The sequence below is a fragment of the Vitis riparia genome, unplaced genomic scaffold, assembly GCF_004353265.1.
Source record: "Vitis riparia cultivar Riparia Gloire de Montpellier isolate 1030 unplaced genomic scaffold, EGFV_Vit.rip_1.0 scaffold714_pilon_pilon, whole genome shotgun sequence".
NCBI lineage: Eukaryota > Viridiplantae > Streptophyta > Magnoliopsida > Vitales > Vitaceae > Vitis > Vitis riparia.
This window is the reverse complement of record NW_023269745.1, coordinates 39,878-59,353: the sequence shown is the minus strand read 5'-3', so window position 1 is coordinate 59,353 and position 19,476 is coordinate 39,878.

Genomic DNA, 19,476 nt, shown 5'->3' with positions numbered 1-19,476 from the left:
TGAAAGCTATGGTTTCCTAACATAGAATGATAATTTTTCCTTACTATTTTCTTTCCCTCCCATTTTCCTTCAAATTTTCCAAAATCCAAATTTAGTCTAAAGTTAATAAATTGAACCCAAAGTCTTCACTTTTATTAAATACAAGGACTTATAGGCCATGGTGAAGGCATGGAAACAAACTTCCCAAGGATAAAGATGACTTGTGTCAAGGAAGAAATTGAGAGCCAAAATACAAGAATTTAATGCCATATAATCAACGTTTGCCGATATATGCAATTTCAAGGAAACTGATTTTTCTCCAATATTTTGTTCATCCATTCCATCATATAGGAGTCATAGATAGATACCAAAAATGACTTTTCAAATGTTATTCCTCTAAGTTGCATGAGGCTAGGTCAATGGTTGGGTCTTCATATCAATGACATTGATGCATTTATGCATTCTCCATGACATAAATGTGAGAGAAAATAAAAAATAAAAATAAAATGCTAAGAGTCTTTTCCATATGTCCATATTAGGACAGCCACTCCAAGAGATTAATAAAGTTAATCAATTAATCCAAAACTCTTGACTAGCATTCAAATATGAGGACTTAGACCACGGGGCAATCACATGGAAACAAACTTTCAAGACTTGTGAAGATCTCTCTTTAGTAATTCAATAGTTTGATGTGTGAAAGAGATTTTCTTTGCCTTGAAAAGCTTGTGATCTTCCAAAGTCCCAATTCTATAAACATTTCAATGGCGATGGGGCTAAAGCACCACCATCTTAATTTCCCCATTTTGCTTTCATTGCTCTAATATTTCCAGCAAATCTAAGTGATCATTATGGTTTGGAAACTTCTAAGTGGTTGTTTTATAAGTTAAAATAACTGAAAATGATATCTATGAAAAGATCTAAAAGCTCATTTATTTTATTTTTGTATGGTTAAATCAAGAGAATATTATAAATAAATAAACGTCAATAGAGTGTCTGAAATTATATAGGAAGTATATCGTGGACGCCTAAAAACACCAACAAAAGAAAAGAGGGGTAACAAAAAACAAGACCCCCACTAAGAGCTCAATCAATCAAAAAAATCTATTACACAAAGAAGACCAAAAACTATAAACAACTTAGGCCAATCTCATAGATTACAAAGAAAAGAGTGTTTCAACCCTTAAACAAAATGCTCTTGATTTTTCAATGATTTACCTTTTCTTTCCTTCCAAATTGTCCAAAATAAACATAAAGGAGTAATTCACCACTTTTTTTTTCCATTTTTTTTACCCATGAAAGAGTCATGTTATCATAATAGTGTTTCTTTGGCCAAAGAGGGAAGCACCCAAGATATGCCAAATAAGGAAAACAATAAAAGCCATAAAGTCTTTGTGTTAACATAATGAATATTGATGTAACTCATGGATTCTTCCTTTAAATGATAAAAGAAACATATGTTTGCCAAAAATCACTCTCTCCTCTATAAATGATCAAAGGTTAAAATCTTTTCCCAAAGAGTTGTCTTTAAATAAAAAAACTACTTACTAAATTGAATAAATCACCCGACAGGGGATTTGAATTGGGTGTTAAAAGTTTTTTCAAAACAATCTACCAAAAGCTAAAAGGATGAGAAATGAAGGACAAAGCAAGAATAATAAAAAGAGAAATTCAAACTTTTTTATAGTGACTCGATAAGCCGCCTACATTCACTCTCGTCAAACTTCTAATCGAGTGAGGGCATCTTCAAAACTTTTATAGCCAAAGTCTCCATACTTCTAACACTTGGATTTTAAGGTTCCAATTGACCTTCACAAACTCTTCAAGTACTCAACCTATTTGAAAACTTTTCTCTCACAAGGAGAAGGTAAGAAAAGATTAACAAACTCCAAACCTAGTAGCAAGTTAAGCTCAAAATACAAGTAGAAGTTAGGATGGATTTGAAGGTAGACAAAAAGAATTGCAAGTGAGAAATCAATGCACCTTGAAGAAGAGCTTTTAATGAGATAAAGAATGTTTTTTCAATTGAATGTAGATGTTCGCTTATCAATAAATACTTTAAAACTCTCTAATTTGTAGCTTTCTAGCTTGTGGACCCCAAAAGCCATAGAAAGGCCTTAACTGATTAAGCAACTTAAACGAATGGTTAATCAAAAACAAGGATTCATCTATTTCTTTGATAAAAAAAATATTGTTTTAAGCTAAAGGATGAAAATAAACTTTTAAGTGTATGAAAAATAACTTAAACTTAATTGCATCGACAAATACCTTCTTACAATATATCATTGGTTACTTCAAGTCTTCAAAAGTCTCGTGTTTTCACAATATTGATCTTTTTCCACATTTGTTTGAGTTTTTTTTTTTTTTTTTTTCACAAATAAACCTGAAAACACTTAACTTGATTTGAATCATTAATGTCTAAACAATGTCTAAACACTTAACTTAAATTTGATTTGAATCAAATTTGATAGAACTAAGGTTTGACTTGCCTTCTAAATTCCCAAAAGGTGCTAAGGTAAGGCCTTGTCTAAACAATAGCCATGCAGAAAGTCGCGAAGCTCAAGCACAAATATGCCCAGCAATGAGAATTTATGTTGATGTTTCAAATCTTTGTTCTGGCCACTTTGCTTAATCCTCTTACTTTAAGAGTTAATGTATTCTGATTACTACTGACCAGTTATTGTTATTATTATTATTTTCTCTTTTCTTTCATCATGTCTTATCTTCTGTTCTTTTGTCTCATCTATGTGCTGGAGTTGGTGATGAAGAAGGTGTTTTGTGATATGATCAAGGCAATATCTTGAACGTTGTGGCAGATAGCTCCCTCCATTACCATTCAAACATAACATACTCTCTTCCTGCATTTCCTTTACAGTGAACAAATTTACCTTCTGAAACATATTCCATTGTTGTACAGGAGCTATTTTTGAATAGAGTTGCACCCGGAGCACAGATAATATCTTGTAAAATTGGACACTCACGCCTCGGTTCAATGGCTTGACCAGATCATCAATAGCTGCTGTGGAGGTTAGTTCTAGAGTTCCAATGTTGTTATAGTATATCAGCTTAGTTTTCTCTCTATCCGTGATGGTGGTGAATTGATTCTGTAGAAGTGACCCATGTAGCTTTTCCTCTTGTGGAGGAAATCAAGGACTCTACTTTGTGTGTCTTCCTACTTATAGGGACTCTCTTTTCCAGCTGCTACTTTCACCACTCTTCCTGCTGTTATGTTTGGAGCACTTAAGGCATTGGCTACGTGACATATATAAATATTTTTATTGATTAACTTCCATTCTATAATTAATTTTTCTGTAGAATTAATTCTCATGTCTCGTATCAAAGTACTTTTTGAAAAAATAAAAGTATTGGATAGAAATTTGAATCTATGTTATATGTGGCCTTTAACATAAACCCACATTAGTACTACTCTTTGGGCTCAGACAAAAGAATAAGGATAAAAATATAATTAAAAATAAATAAAAAATCTCTACCTTTTGAGACTTAAAAGTAATAATAAGTCAAAACTATTTCGAGACTTATCTTTAATACCTTCACTATTATATAGAATATAAATAGTTAATGTCATGAGAATATACTTCATACAAAGTATAAAGAAATTAAATATTTAGGGTATTTTACATATGTATTGATTTATGTGAAGCAATTAATATGCCTTGTGATAGAAACCATCCATCAACTATACCTTGTAATAGAAACCATCAATCAAATTAACTTATTCCGTACTCCACAAATTCCATTCAACACAACTTTAGTTAGAAAAATGAATTACATAGATTTAATTACTTGACCCTTGACTTTAAAGACTTCACAAACTTTAATTGGACTTAAAAGCATATTTGAAAGACTTAATGTGAAATTACTATTTATAGTCTACAATACCTAACAACAATTCTTCACTTTCTTGGAAGGAATCAAATATTTTTAATACAAAAAGATAACCAAAACCAACTTTTAGATAATATAAAGTTAATACGCCCAAGAAGATTAGGCTCTTGATACCATGTTGAAATAGAGAGAGGATTATTGAGAAATAATGACTTAACTTTTCCATTGATTAAGAATGAATATATATACACAAAATTGGGCATTGCTGTGAGTTATCCAAAACACAAAAATAGGAAACAATTCTAGAATTAGGGGATGAGTTATTCAAAACACAAAAATAGGAAACAATCCTAGAATTAGGGGATTATAACTAATTACAACTAATTACAAGAATTTAAAATATAAAGAAAATATATTGTAATGAATTCTCTAATACCAAGCTCTCTACGTCAATCCACTCACAATTCCCACGACAATCCACCAACTTGTAAATCTTAAATTCCTTAGTGATATCATCCTCATCTAATTTCCTTATAACCCACAATAAATGTTCTTTTCCTTCTCCGTAGGATTTCATTAAATATGCCCTTCTACTGCAGTTAAGGGGTTGCCTTGTATCCCTCGGAGTAAGCTTCTTGACTATCAAACCATTCATGACATCAATAGATAAAGTTTCACCTTCAGGATGAATAGCAAAGAATAGTCCTTTGCTATAAACAATATCGCATAAATAATGAAGTCCTTCATTATCACCATACTCAAAATCACAGTTCTTTTTGTCAATGTAAGTCCACTTCTTGTCACCTGATTTAATGAATGCTAAACTTCCTTTCATACCATACATGACCATCAATACATATTCATTCGGATTAATATCTGAAGGCCAAGATAGTTCACCGTATAATATAAGTAGATCATTTGGATGGAATGCGAGAGAAAATTGGGGGATGGAATCTTTATGATTGAATCTTTAAACTAAAATATCATTTTTTAAGTGTACACCAACTTAGAATAGAGGTCCTCTAGTCTTAACTCATCTCTATATTCTTTGATAATCATTTTTCATGAAAAGAATTTTCAATTAGTAATAGTGCTAATAAGAAGTTTATAAATCGAAAGACCAACACTATAATGACTTTAGTTGCAAGACATAATAAGAGAGAGAAAAACATTTGGAAAGGAAAAGTATCATCTTCTTGATAGTGAAAAAATATTGGTTTGTCACAAATTGAGACAAATTGCTTTCATGTATCACATTTGTTGAAGTTCATAGAAATATCAAAATTGTTGAAAGGTTTGTTTGGATGTGCTTACTAATGAGTCAAAGTCCTTATATTTTGGATCGGTAGTTAAGAGTTTTTAGTCAACTAATTATCTTTATTGATCAACATTTCAAATTTTGTCAAACTCTATTATTCATGGTCTCTTTCACATTTATGTTGTGCACACTTCCAAAAATATCTAAGAATCACTATCCTAATCTAGGTTCCAATGATTCCAAGAGTCTACATTTTACATTTTATAAAAAAAAATCTTTAGGTTATATTTGGTTATTAGAAAATTTGAGGGAAAATGTAAATGAAAGAAAATAGAATCAGTAAAAGGAAAGAAAAAATTGAAAACAAATAAAACATATATTTAAAATCATTAAATTATTTTTATATAATACTTTAAACTCATTTTACTAATTTTTTTTATTGGTTTGATCAAGTTGAATCCTAAAAATGGACTAAATTGACATTATTTTAGAATTTAGTAAAAAAGATAGAAAAACGAGACAAATATAAAATTAAAATACTTGAAATTAAATGAAAATTAGTTGTCAAGTCCAAAAATATAGATCCAAAGTCTCCTATACTCAAAAATGAAAATTAGTTGCCTAAGGGTGGTTGACAAATTGTTTTCAAGAACAATTTTTAAGGTAAAACAAAAATAAAAAAAAAACTCAAGCATTTAGATAAATAAATTTGATTATTTCAAAAAATAATTTTTAATTAAATAAATTAAAAGATAAATATTTTTTTTAGTAAAATATAAAGAACAAATATTTTTTTTTAGTAAAATATGGATAATAATAGTATAATTAAATAATAAATTATATTTTTATTAAAAATGATACTATTTTAGCATATATTATAACATATGCATACTAACATCTTTATAAAGATATAATTGATTTAAAATAAATAAGTAATAATAATATAGAATAAAAAAATGAATTAAATTTTTAATATATAAATAAGTTTTTCACGTATACAAAAGTCAATCATTTAGACAAATTTTTTTTAATTAATTTAAAAATAAAATTTTTCTCTTATTTTGTAAAAAATAAAATTGCAATTTCAATTCATGTATAAAATTAATTAAAATTAATTTAAGTCTTAATAAAATAATTTTTAAATTAAATAAATAAAAGATAAATATTTTTTAGTAAAATACAAATAACAAATATTTTTAGTAAAATATGGGTAATAATTGTATATTAAAATAATAATAAACCATATTTTTTATTTATTAAAAATGATACTATTTTAGAGTATATTATAACATATGCATATGTTAATCTTTATCAAAATATAATTGATTTTTAAAAAATAAATAATAATAATTTAAAATAAAAACAATTAATTTTAATTTTAATATTTTAATACTCAATTATAGTTATAGTATTTGGAATTAGTTTTTATTTGGTGTTTAATTAATTGGATTAGTTTTATAATTCCAAATTATTTTTAAAAAAATAGTAAATTTATTAAAAAATTTATAAAGTATTAAATCTTATTCATCTATTTGTCTAGTAAGATAATATATATTTAAATAGTTTTACTGTAAAGAGGGATGGTTCAATCATGACTCACTTTTAGAAATTACTAAACTTATTATTTTGAAGTCTATTTATTTACCAATAAATTTATAAAGAGTGGTTATATTCATAACAAATTACTAAAGTCATTTTGGACTTGGTTTAGTTTATAAGTTTTTCAGTGGTGATTGGGTTTTTTTTTTTTTTTTTTAAATCCTCAAATAATTTTTTAAAATTTATAAAATAAAAAAAAATCTTTAAATCATATGGTTGGAATATAGCCTAAAATGGAGCAGGGCCTAAAAGAGAGAAGGATGAATTGGCCCAGTGGACATTGGAAATAGAAGATTAAGTGTAATTTTGCCAATATGAGATGGACATGGGCCAAAACCATAAGATTGGATAGAAATTTGAATCCATGTTATATGTGGCCTTTAACATAAACCCACGTTAGTACTACTCTTTGGGCTCAGACAAAAGAATAAGGATAAAAATATAATTAAAAATAAATAAAAAATCTCTACCTTTTGAGACTTAAAAGTAATAATAAGTCAAAAGTATCTCAAAATATTTTGAGACTTATCTTTAATACCTTCACTAGTATATAGAATATCAAAAGTTAATGTCATGAGAATATACTTTATACAAAGTATAAAGAAATTAAATATTTAGGGTATTTTACATGTGTATTGATTTATGTGAAGCCATTAATATGCCTTGTGATAGAAACCATCCATCAAATATACCTTGTAATAGAAACCATCAATCAAATTAACTTATTCCGTACTCCACAAGGAAAAATATATTGTCAATTATTATTTAGGGTTCTCTTTTAATTATAAACTATAAGCACGGAGTAAAAAGAATTAAAAGGAACAAATTATAACTCAATCCACCTAAATTATTAAAGATAGCTTCATCATATCTAGAGACTCAAAATCTTTAAATATGTATTAAAATTAAGTCACAAAAAATAATTAAAATATTTTCGATCCTAAACCAATTTAAGAATTTAATTTAAATTTTCTTATGTTAATAAATATTTTAATAATCAAAATTATATTCATAAATATTTCAATACTCTAAACAGTTTTGAATAAAATAATTTTTAGGAGAAAATTAGTTAATGTAATTTTTTTTCTTATTTATTCAACTTGTTTATATTTAAATCTTACATTGTATTTATGATGTATAGTGTGTGATGGTATTGGCTACTATTAAAATTTTGGCATGCACTAGCATTGTGACTTTAGCATTACATTTTGTCAAGGTAGTGTTGATTTCTCTTCATATACTACATTTTTTTTTTGTCTTTTTAAGTTCTATTGGAAAATCTCACAATCATCCACAATCATGAAATTTTATTACCTCAATTTTAGGATTATATATATATTCTTCTTTTTATTCTGCATATTTTTTAAATGAATAAATTGTTTCAACTTAGCAAGATTAATTTTTTTATATATTAATTCCAAATTCAAAGAATGATGGATTTTTCCCTCCAAACCATTATTCCTTGAAGTCATTGAGCCAGGCTCATGTTTAAGAGGCTAAATGATTTTGAGACATTTGGGCATTTTAATGGATATGATTTTGAAAGAAAAATAAAATTTAGGAACATATAAGATAAGATTAAAATTTAATAATTATTTTCTTCACTTTTTCATGTTACTAAAATAAATAAATAAAAGTTTTAAAATATCTAAAATTTTGGCTACTTTTTAATATTTTAATTTTCCTCCAATTTTCTATCACTAAGAAAAGAGATTTAACGTTCTATTTCATTTTTTATTTTTCATGATTATAAGATCAAAATTAAACTTAAATCTATTATTAAATCTAGCCAAATCTATTATTTGAAAGGCTCAATTTTAATTTATTTTTCTTCTCATAATCTATTATTTTAGAAAAATAAAATTACTTATATATTATCATTTTTAATTTTAAGTTGTAATATGAAGTTATTTTATTAAATATATTTACCAAATCTAGACTCACCTATAATTGGAAAGGCTCAATTTTTATCTTTGGTCCTAAGCTCTAGGAGTTTGCCTAAAATTATAATAAGTCTTTTTCAGTTTGGGTTCATAAGTTCGAAAATTATTATATGCATTTTAGTAAAAAGAACCTTAAATATTTGCTTAGCCATTAATTTCTTATCATATAACATCATTAAAATATACCAATACAAATATCAATCTATTTGATCGAAAATTAATTATAGAAGCAAGGTTTTTTTTTTTTTCCCATGTTAGGCATCCTCTTCTTGATTCAAATATTAGTCTATTTATCCTAGTTTATTTCTTACAAATATATATACTATTTTCATCAAATGATACTTTACAAAAAACCACCACCACTTCTACTCACGTACCAGGCAGCATATTTTGAGCCAACCAATATTCCAAAGGTAAAACCATTAATTCCAAAGGTGGTTGTTTTCATTAATTGCTAGGAAACTTCTATATATTCCATATGATACGTGTTCATCAAGGAAAAATATTAATGGAAGGGAAAATATAGGAAAGTTGTTAAAGATATTAAATAATGAGTCTTTATTATCTAATTTTATCTCTTGAGTTAGTACTTTTTGTTATTATGACTTAAAATAAATAATATTAGTCCAATAAGATGTGTATTTTGAAAAAAAAAAAATCAATTTTAAGCATTTGGTTTTAGTTATCTTTCTATAATCAAGAATTAGTTTCTTTTCAAGACTTTGAAGAATTATTGCTTCAAATAATGTTTTCATATGAAGTCTTCTCAAAATGTTTTTAAACTTTGAAGAATTGTTTCTTTCACATGAAGAATTAAAAAGTATTTTTAAGTCTTTGGTTTCACATGGGGAAAGAACAATGAAAGTTTAAAAAGTCTTTAAAGTAAGGGTCATAGAGTTACATCTTTCAAACTTGTCCAATCATACCGAGTTATGTTGGGTAAAGAACTGAAGCATGAAATAAGTTGTTTTGAATCATGATTTCCATTTTAAGGTATAACAAAGTCTTCACATGAATTAGTATGTATGTAAATTACCAAAAGAAAAAATTTTCTTTTCACATGAAGAATTGTTGCTTCAAATAATGTTTTCAAGTGAAGTCTTCTCAAAATGCTTTTAGACTTTGAAGAATTGTTTCTTTCACATGAAGAATTAAAAAGTATTTTTAAGTCTTTGGTTTCACATGGGGAAAAAGTAATGAAAGTTTAAAAGTCTTTAAAGTAAGGGTCATATAATTATATCTTTCAAACTTGTCCAATCATACTAAGTTATATTTAAAGAAGTGAAGCATGAAATAAGTTGTTTTGAATCATGATTTCCATTTTAAGGTATAATAAAGGCTTCACATGAATTAGTATGTACGTAAATTACCAAAAGAAAAAAATTTTCTTTTCACATGAAGAATGGTTGCTTCAAATAATATTTTCACATGAAGTCTTCTCAAAATGCTTTTAGACTTTGAAGAATTGCTTCTTTCACATGAAGAATTAAAAAGTATTTTTAAGTCTTTGGTTTCACATGGGGAAAGAGCAATGAAAGTTTAAAAGTCTTTAAAGTAAGGGCCATAGAATTGCATCTTTCAAACTTGTCCAATCAAACCGAGTTATGTTGGGTAGAGAAGTAAAGCTTGAAATAAGTTGTTTTGAATCATGATTTCCATTTTAAGGCATAATAAAGGCTTCACATGGATTGGTACGTATGTAAATTACCGAAAGAAAAAATTTTCTTTTAAATATTTCACATAGAATGATAGAGTAGCTCACCTATATCGAGAAAACGACTTCTTTTGTATGTATGTATGAAATTTAGTTGTGGGTTATACATTAATGTAACCTTATTAATTATGATGAGAGTAAAAAAAAAGGTAATATCTCAAAATTGAGTATGTTCCAATATATACATATATTTACTTATAATATACACAATCAAAACCTTATGAACAATGATAAAAGAAAAAGAAAGATACAAGACCCTCAATTAAGGAAATAAAATTCAATAATAGTAGTTTTCCAATAAAACAAGGAAAAGATGGAAAGAAAATTTATCATTTTGTTGACTCAAGTATCCATGTGTTCAACTCAAAGACTTATCAACTATGCAAAAGTTATAAGAGCTTTTTAATAATAACAAATAATATTTCACATTGTATATATAAAATATAATAGAGTTTTAATATAAAAAAGATTAAATAAATAAAAGCAACTGATATCACCACAATTGTTTCCACTGGTCTCTATTATAATTAAAATGCCTCAAAGAGAAAGCACAAATTGAACTATAGAGTAATCAACAATGCTAAATAAGCAAAAACATTACATGTCTTATATTCAAGTTATAATATAAATTTAGTACGAAAAAATTGATTAAATAAGAAAAAAAAACATAAACAAATTATATTAATCAATTGTCTCTCAAAAAATTGCTAATATTTTTTATTACTCAAATTCTTTTAATGTTTACAATGTATTCATGTGACATAAGTTATGTAACATGTTTATAATGTTTTTAAATAGTGTTGAGTGCATAAAAGGAGCCATAACTTATTATATTTGAATCCTCCTCTCTATTTCTACTCGAGCAATCATGATAAACTCCAAATTAGCAATCATTGTGTTCCTTCTACTCTTTTTTCTCCTTGATCATTTCAACCTTATGCAAAGCAAACACCTTTGTTTGTAATTAGGGATGACAATAAGGTAGGTTTCAGAGAGGTTACCCTGATTCCAACCCCATCCCATTTATTTTTATCTATTATCATCCTCATCTAAAAATAAATAAAATTAAATGAGGCAGTGTAGGAATAGGAAATTCTCATACTCGGTCCTATCTATTTATTATTATTTTTTAAATCATTTTTATTAAAAATCATTATAATTTATAAATAAATAAAGTGTATAAGTGTTTATAATTTATTTTTATGAAAAGTAATATTTTACATATATGTTAAAAATGAAAAAGAAAATGAATTAAAATAATTTTTTATTTAACTTTATATATAATTAGGATGGGGTAGGGCAAGGTAGGACAAAGTCATACCCGAACTTGCCTCAAACCCATCCTAAGTTTTTAAAAATCTTTCAAATTCGTCATAAACCTATTTATCTTTATCCCAAACACATAACATTAGGGATGAGATGAGGCATGTACTCAGAAAACCCCGTCTCATTGTCATCCTTATTTACAATAAAATAATCTCTTATGAACTTTAAACAGACTCTCATTGATCCTGCACATCATCTCTTATCTTGGTCTGGGGATAAGACCGATGTGGATGGACAAGAGTCCCACTGCCACAACATTCCTATTAGAGTTATCGAGCTTTATATGATGAATTATGGTAGTTCTAATTTCTCATTATGGTATTCCCAATTGTTCTCATTAGAATTTTCGTTATTATGACATAGAATAAATAATATTTGTCCAATAATGCCTACGTTTATCTTCTGAAAAAAGAAATTAATTTTACGTCACCTAAAAGTAAGTTTTAGTTACTATTTTATAGTGAAGAAATTTGATTCTTCTTAAGACTTGTTGCTGGGCATTGTGGAATATAAATATATAGTTGTTTCCATGAACTCTTTCAAAAATACTTTTAAGTCTTCCATTTCACACCCAAGGAGACTTTTTAAGTCGTCATTTGCACTTGAGTGGAAGACCAATTGAAATTTAAGGAGTCTTCAAAGTTAACAGCAAGTGATTAAATCTATCAAATCAATTTGTCCAATAAAATAAGTAATGTTGAGTGGAATTTGTGCAATACAAAATAAGTTAATTTGATTAATGATTTCCATCACAAGACATATTCATAACTTCACATAAATGTAAAATACCCCAACAATTTTAATTTATTTATTCTATGTATAAAGTATATTATCATGTTATTGATATTTTACATAATATCGTGCAAACTTTAGAAGTTGAGGAAATATTTTTTGTAGAATGATATTAAAAGCAAATCTCAAAATATTTGTCTAGCTAGATGCTTATTGATATTAATTTTTCCATGTTTTTGTTCATTGAAGTCCACTTAGAAAAAAATCAAACTTAATTCCATCATAAATGGTCAAAAGAAAAAAGTGGAGTAAAATATTTATATCCCCTTTCCTCTTACTAAAGATGCGAAGAGATTAAAACATTAAAAATCCAAATAGTGATATTCCAAAAAGTCCAGAAGTCATGAGTACAACTTAATCATTCACCATATTAGAGAGATTGATTGTAAGGAGGGGATGTTGAGGATCGTGGGAGTTTTGGATGGTGATAGGATCATTGGTGGAAGAGAGGGTTGCACCGAAAGCCATTGAGGAGACTGGTTGTAGAAAATACGCCCAAAAAAAAAAAAAAGTCTCTGATACCATATTGAAATAGAGAGAGGATTATTGAGAAACAATGACTTGATTTTTCTATTAATTAAGAATGAATATATATACACAAAATTGGGCGTTGTTGTGAGTTATCTAAAACACAAAAATAGGAAACAATCCAAGAATTAGGGGATTACAACTAATTACAAGGATCTTACAACTAATTACAAGAATTTAAAACATAAAGAAAATTTATTGTAATGAATTCTCTAATACTAGGAGCAGTGTCCACAATTCCTAGAGTTTGAGATGTATAGACTTTGAAGAGATCTTTGTGTTTGCAGCCATGCTGGAAACTTAGGGCCCATCTTGCAAGAAACCAGCTTCATATATTGAAGTTGAAAAGGAGGAATCCAATTTGAGCTCACACTGAATGTTAGATACGTCCAAGACATCTCTAAGTACTTCAAGTTTGAGAGTTTGATAAAATGTACTTCTGATACAATTCCTGTCAAAGGGTTTCTTCCTATAACCAGAGCTTCCAAATTTGAGAGAAGTCCCATGCTCTCTGGGAGAGCGCCATTTAATAGATTACCATAAAGATATAATGTGGACAAGGATGATAAATTTCCTATTGACGAAGGAACCTGACCATCCAAGGAATTGTAATCAAGATTAAGTTCCTTTAGGTAGTTGAGCTGCCCTAAGGACTCTGGAATTTGCCCCTTTAATATCACCACCTATGATCTTTACGAGTTCATTTAAACACCACTTGGAGGTAGCATAGTTTTTTGAGAAAATAATAATAAAAATATTTGATCCTTGGATAGCTCTGGACAGACCCCATTTGATGTCCTCTCCTTTCTCAACTTCTTCATCATCTCTGAAGGTGTGAATTCCATATGCAAACAAACTGTTATAAAGATGATCAGTAAAATTCTTGCGAGTGTCTTCACTTCTGAAACTCAAGAACACATCACAACTATGAGGATTAGAAGTAGAAGATGAAGCCATTTCTGGACTGGATCCGGAGGAGTTACAAGAAGGATTAGAAAGAAAAGAAAGGGTCTTTCAATGATAAATGGCTGTTCTCCTTTTGGCAAGCAATCTTTTTCTGGTCGGAGCTAGAAGGAACAATATTGAAAGTTCCAAGGAAGAAAGAGAAATACTGTTGAGTGCCCTTTTCCAACCAATTGTGGGGCTGCCACTACTGTCCATATTCTCAACCAGCTCCTTTAGATTGAATGGTTCATATCACTCTTCTTCGCTCCCTCCTTTGTCATTTTTCTTTAATTTTCTTCCGTCTCCCATTCAACAACCAGAACTCACCCTTTCACATGTGCGCTAATTAATTCTTGATTTCAGGGAAGCTCCATTTTAGTTTCTCTTTTGCCAATTTTCCTGTTTGATCACCCAACAACAATCCACTTTAGGCGAGTTTTTAGTTTAAATGATGAAAGTTAGGTTGGAAAGAACAGTAAGGTGGGTGCAAAGTGGGGATGAACGCACCCACCTTTCAGGGAAAAGGTCAAACCAAAAAGATAGTGATACCTATAATAATCAGGAAAAAAAATCTACGATAGTATCAAACTTCTAATTTTACCTTGCAAAGTTTATTATATAGATTATTAAATAAGAGTAAAGCTACAAAACAATTAAATTTTATTTGCATATATGAAGTCATTCGATTGATGATGTCTTTTCGATAATGAACATCTCTCGTGACAATGCCTTTCACAAATACTTGGCTGGCATAAGGTGGGGCTGTGATTCTCCCTTAGTATTTCTAACTATGGCTGGTCTGAGATTAAAGACTAGTTGATGCTCATTTTTAATGTTCCATTGTTGGTTCACATGGGTTGTGTGGTTTCAACTTGTTAATTTCTAAAAGGTGGGTTGCTGTAGTAGCAATTCAAACTGACAAAAACAGCTGATCTTTCAATTAAAATGGTAGTAGTTTCAAAGGAAAAGGAAGAGGCTGGTAGATGGAATGAGCCCATTTCCAAATTGTATGGTTTCTTCTCGTTTGACTGACTGAAATGTCTGGTAGTGAAGATTCCACGTCCTTTGTTAGAAGGATGTGAGTGATGCCAAACCCACCAGTCACTGCCATAACGCCAAATCCAAGGACTTGCAGTTGTATACCTTGCATGAAACAAGGGCAGTGTTCGACATCAAGCGTGCTAAATCTTTAAACCAATACCCAAGGAAATGGTTGTCGTTACATCATGTTAAGCTAGTAAATTGCTTAATGGTGCAAAGCTTAAAATATTAGAGATGATAATTGCTCCATCCGAAATTCCCCTTGGATGATAATTTGTTCTAAAAACACTTGATCCAAAAATTTAGTCACTTCCAATAGAAATATGTGCTGAATTTTTCAAAGTTGATTTGGCCACCATCCAAAATTCCAAATACAGTTACTAGAGTCTATTTATCTACCAATGCAGACAAACTTTTTAAGACTCAAGATGTCCCACTTGACTTCAATTATTTTGGTTTGTGAAGGATATTTGTCTCAACTTCCAATGTGTGAAAGAGATTTTTCTCAACTTGCTACATATGGAACAAACAACTTGATTGATGGAAAATTGGTAATGTTTTAAGAGAAAATTGGTTCAAATTAATAAGTTGCTAATATTAGTTATCATTTATTTGTTCATTCAACATTTTAGTAGTGTGTTTGTTTGGGATACATAATGTTTAGTATAGTCGGTTATTATCTAATTTTTTTCACAATTGACTCCTAATTTGGGCATAGTTGATTTCTCTGGATAAAAATTTTCAAGCAAAGCTACTCAATTGTAACACCACTTTTCTCTTGTTGAATTGAAAAGAATTGTTATAATAAAGTTTGGTTTCCCCAATTGAGCCACAATATTTTATTTTTAGATATTTTGAATATATATTTCAAATATTGTAAGAATTCTTCATTGAGGAGAAATGGAAAAAAGAGTGAAAAATTACTCCTTTATCTTTGTTTTGTACTATTAGGAAAGGAAGAAATTAAATGTCTTTTAATAATATATCAGATTAACAGCTTAAACCCCTTTTTATGTGTAATTTTTTTGGAATGGGTAATTAGAAACAAGGATAAAAATATTGTTTTTATGGATATATCGATAACATGATTTTACATATATATCAAGAAATATCGGTGGATATTTGACACCAAATATCAATGAGACAGAAATTAATCAAAATTTATGAAAATATTGCAAAAAATTCTAAAATTTGATATAAAAAATAATAATAGATATTATAAGGTTATTTTATTCAATAAATTATATATATATATATATATATATATATATATATATATATATATATAAAATAATAATAATAATAAATTAAATATATATTTTATAGAGATTCATGCAATTTGGATGTATTTTTTTATTTTAAAATATTGATAATTGTATTTATAAATTTATATTTAATTATTATACAAAATATACTATATTTCAAATTAATTTATATACAATAATTTGACTTTAATTAATTTATAATATATATATACTTAGGACATTTACATTTATGAATCCTCTATATAATGTTTGTTTGTAATATAAATGTATAAATATATATGACACATGTAAACTTAATACAAACAGCATAGCTGGCCTGGGTCCTGCATCAATTCCCTTTGGTCCAGTTCATATTTTCATTTTAAGAATGAGATGCAATCCCACATCGGCCACAAACAAAAATGAAAATGAGTATTGCCTCATGAGGTCCTGGTTAAATGCGCCTCGAGGGCTGGGCTTTAAAAAGTAGCTGCTGTGTGGAAGAAGCTGTTGGGCCCGTCCATTAAAGCCTATTTCAGATTTTTGAATTACAAATTCAAAAAATCGATTTTTTTATCGATATATTGCCGAAAAATTGGTGAAAAATATGTGAGTATAGAGATGCATCGGACACGGTCGAAATTTTGGGTGTGTTATCGTGTTATATAAATATATATATATATATATATATATATATATATATATATATATATATATATATATATATATATATACAAAAGATTGAAAAAAAGGACTACAAATGCATCAATACTCAATTCATTTTCATGGCAGCAGTGCCTAAAAGTAAGGGTCTCCAAAAAGCCCGCGGCCCGTGGCCCGCTTTAGGCCCGGCCCGGCCCGACGGGCTAAAGCCCGGCCCAAGCCCGGCCCGAGCCCGGCCCGAGCCCGTCGGGCCCAAGCCCGGCCCGAGCCCGTTTTTGGGCAGGCCGGGCCGCGGGCCTAAGTTTAGGCCCGGCCCGGCCCGCCCCTTTAAAAAAAAATTACAAAAATAAAAATTATTAAAAAAAATATTCATTTCAAAATTTTATTCATTGAATATATAATTACATTTGAAAATGTGGGAAAAGTTTACATCACTACAAAATAAATACATCCCAACTAGGTTGGCACCTATTTATTTGTCAATCATCTGTATTTTTCAACCACAAAAAATAAAAATAAAAATATAATATACATTTAGTCATTATTTTCTGGCGGTGATGGCGAACTATCATGCATCCATGAAGATCTTGATAATTTTAAAGATTCCATATCGGCAAGCATCTCTGTTTCTCGAATGGAATCATACATCCTTTTATCTGCTATTTCCCAATCTTTCACACATATCCCTGCTTCAATAACATCTGGCGCTAAGTTGCATCGTTTTTTACTAACTACTCTTCCACCTGCACTAAAAGCAGCTTCTGATGCAACTGTACTCACAGGAATTGTTAGTACATCACGAGCAATTATAGAAAGCACAGGATATTTGTGTTGATGTGATTTCCACCATATTAAAATATCAAAATCTTCTTGATCTTCAAATGAAATTGTATCAGTATTAAGATATTTATCTAAATCAGATGTATTATTTGGAGAACTATTTGTTGTCTTTTTTCGACTTTTCAACATTTCTAGAGCTCCTTTATAAAAAGATGAGGAGTTTGTAGATGTAGGTGGCAATTTAATAGTATTAATATCATTACCATATTTTTCTTTATAATAGTTATATAAATTATATAATAATGAATTTATTTCATTTTTAATTTCTTCAATTTTTATTTGGTCATTAAAATAAATAACTTTTAACCATTCATCACAAGCTTCAAATTTCAATCTAGGGTCCACAATTAAAGCAATATAAAAAATTAAAGGTATTTCTCCCCAATATTTTCTAAATTTTTCTATCATTGCAAATATTGTATCATTAAATATTTCAAAACTTAAATATTTTTGAAATACAAGAAAAATATTAGTTATTTGCGTAATAACTCGATTTGAAGTTGGATAATATACACCACAAAAAATGTTTGTTGAAATATCAAAAACTTCAAAAAGATCTCTTAAAAGATCCGCAATATGCCAATCATAATCATTTAATGCATAAATATCTGCTTCACAATCATTATTAATTAATTGTATTTCATATAATTCGACTACTTTTCTATATTTTGTAATATTTTGTAAAAGTTTATATGTGGAATTCCATCTAATGGCCATATCCAAATTTATATTTTTTCTTTTCATATTTAACATTTTGCAACAATGAAAAAATAATTCATGTTTTGCTTGAGAACTATTAATACTATATGCAATGCCTCTAATTTTTTCCAATGTACTATCAACATTTTTTAATCCATCCTTTACAATTAAATTTAAAATATGTGCACAACAACGCACATGAAATATTTTAGCATGATCTTCTTTTACTTGCCAATATAGTTTTAATCTATGTATTGCTGCATCATTATTAGCAGCATTATCTAATGTTATTGTCAATATTTTATCACGAATGCCTAAATCTATAATTTCATCATTTATTAAAGATGCTATATTTTTACCACTATGTGGAGCATTTATTAATTTAAATGAAATTATTCTTTTATTTAATTTCCATTCATTATCAATGTAGTGAGCAGTTATACATAAAAAACCAGTGTGAGTTAAAGATGTCCAAATATCAGATGTTAAACAAATATTTCCTTCAAAATTTGCAAAAAAATTTTTTTAAAATTTCTTTTTGTGTATAAAATTTTTCATAATATCTCTTTTAACTGTATTTCCAGACCAACCTTTAAATTGAGGATTAATACCTCGTTGAATTGTTCCTACAAAATCATGAGTTTCCATCATGTTGAAAGGTTGTTCTGCTCTTATTATATAATCAATCATTTCTTCACGACAGTTAGATTCATCATAAGAAAATGTTTTTAAATTTCCACTTTCATTTTTACCTAATTGCATATAATTTCTAATATCTACATTATTTTTAGTTTTACAATTTTCATGATGTCTTTTTAAATGACTTGTGCCTGCATTTGAGCCATCAGTAAGAAATTTATTACAAATTTTACATTTTGCTTTTATTTCTTTTTTATTATTTTCTAAAATTATTTCTATTCTATCAAAAAAATTCCATATATTTGAAGTAAATTTTTTGTTTGATGATATTTCATCACATGGACTAGATGAAGAAGCACTTGTCATATTATAATTATTGATAAAATATTATGCCAAAAATAATAAAGTAATAAATATAAAAAA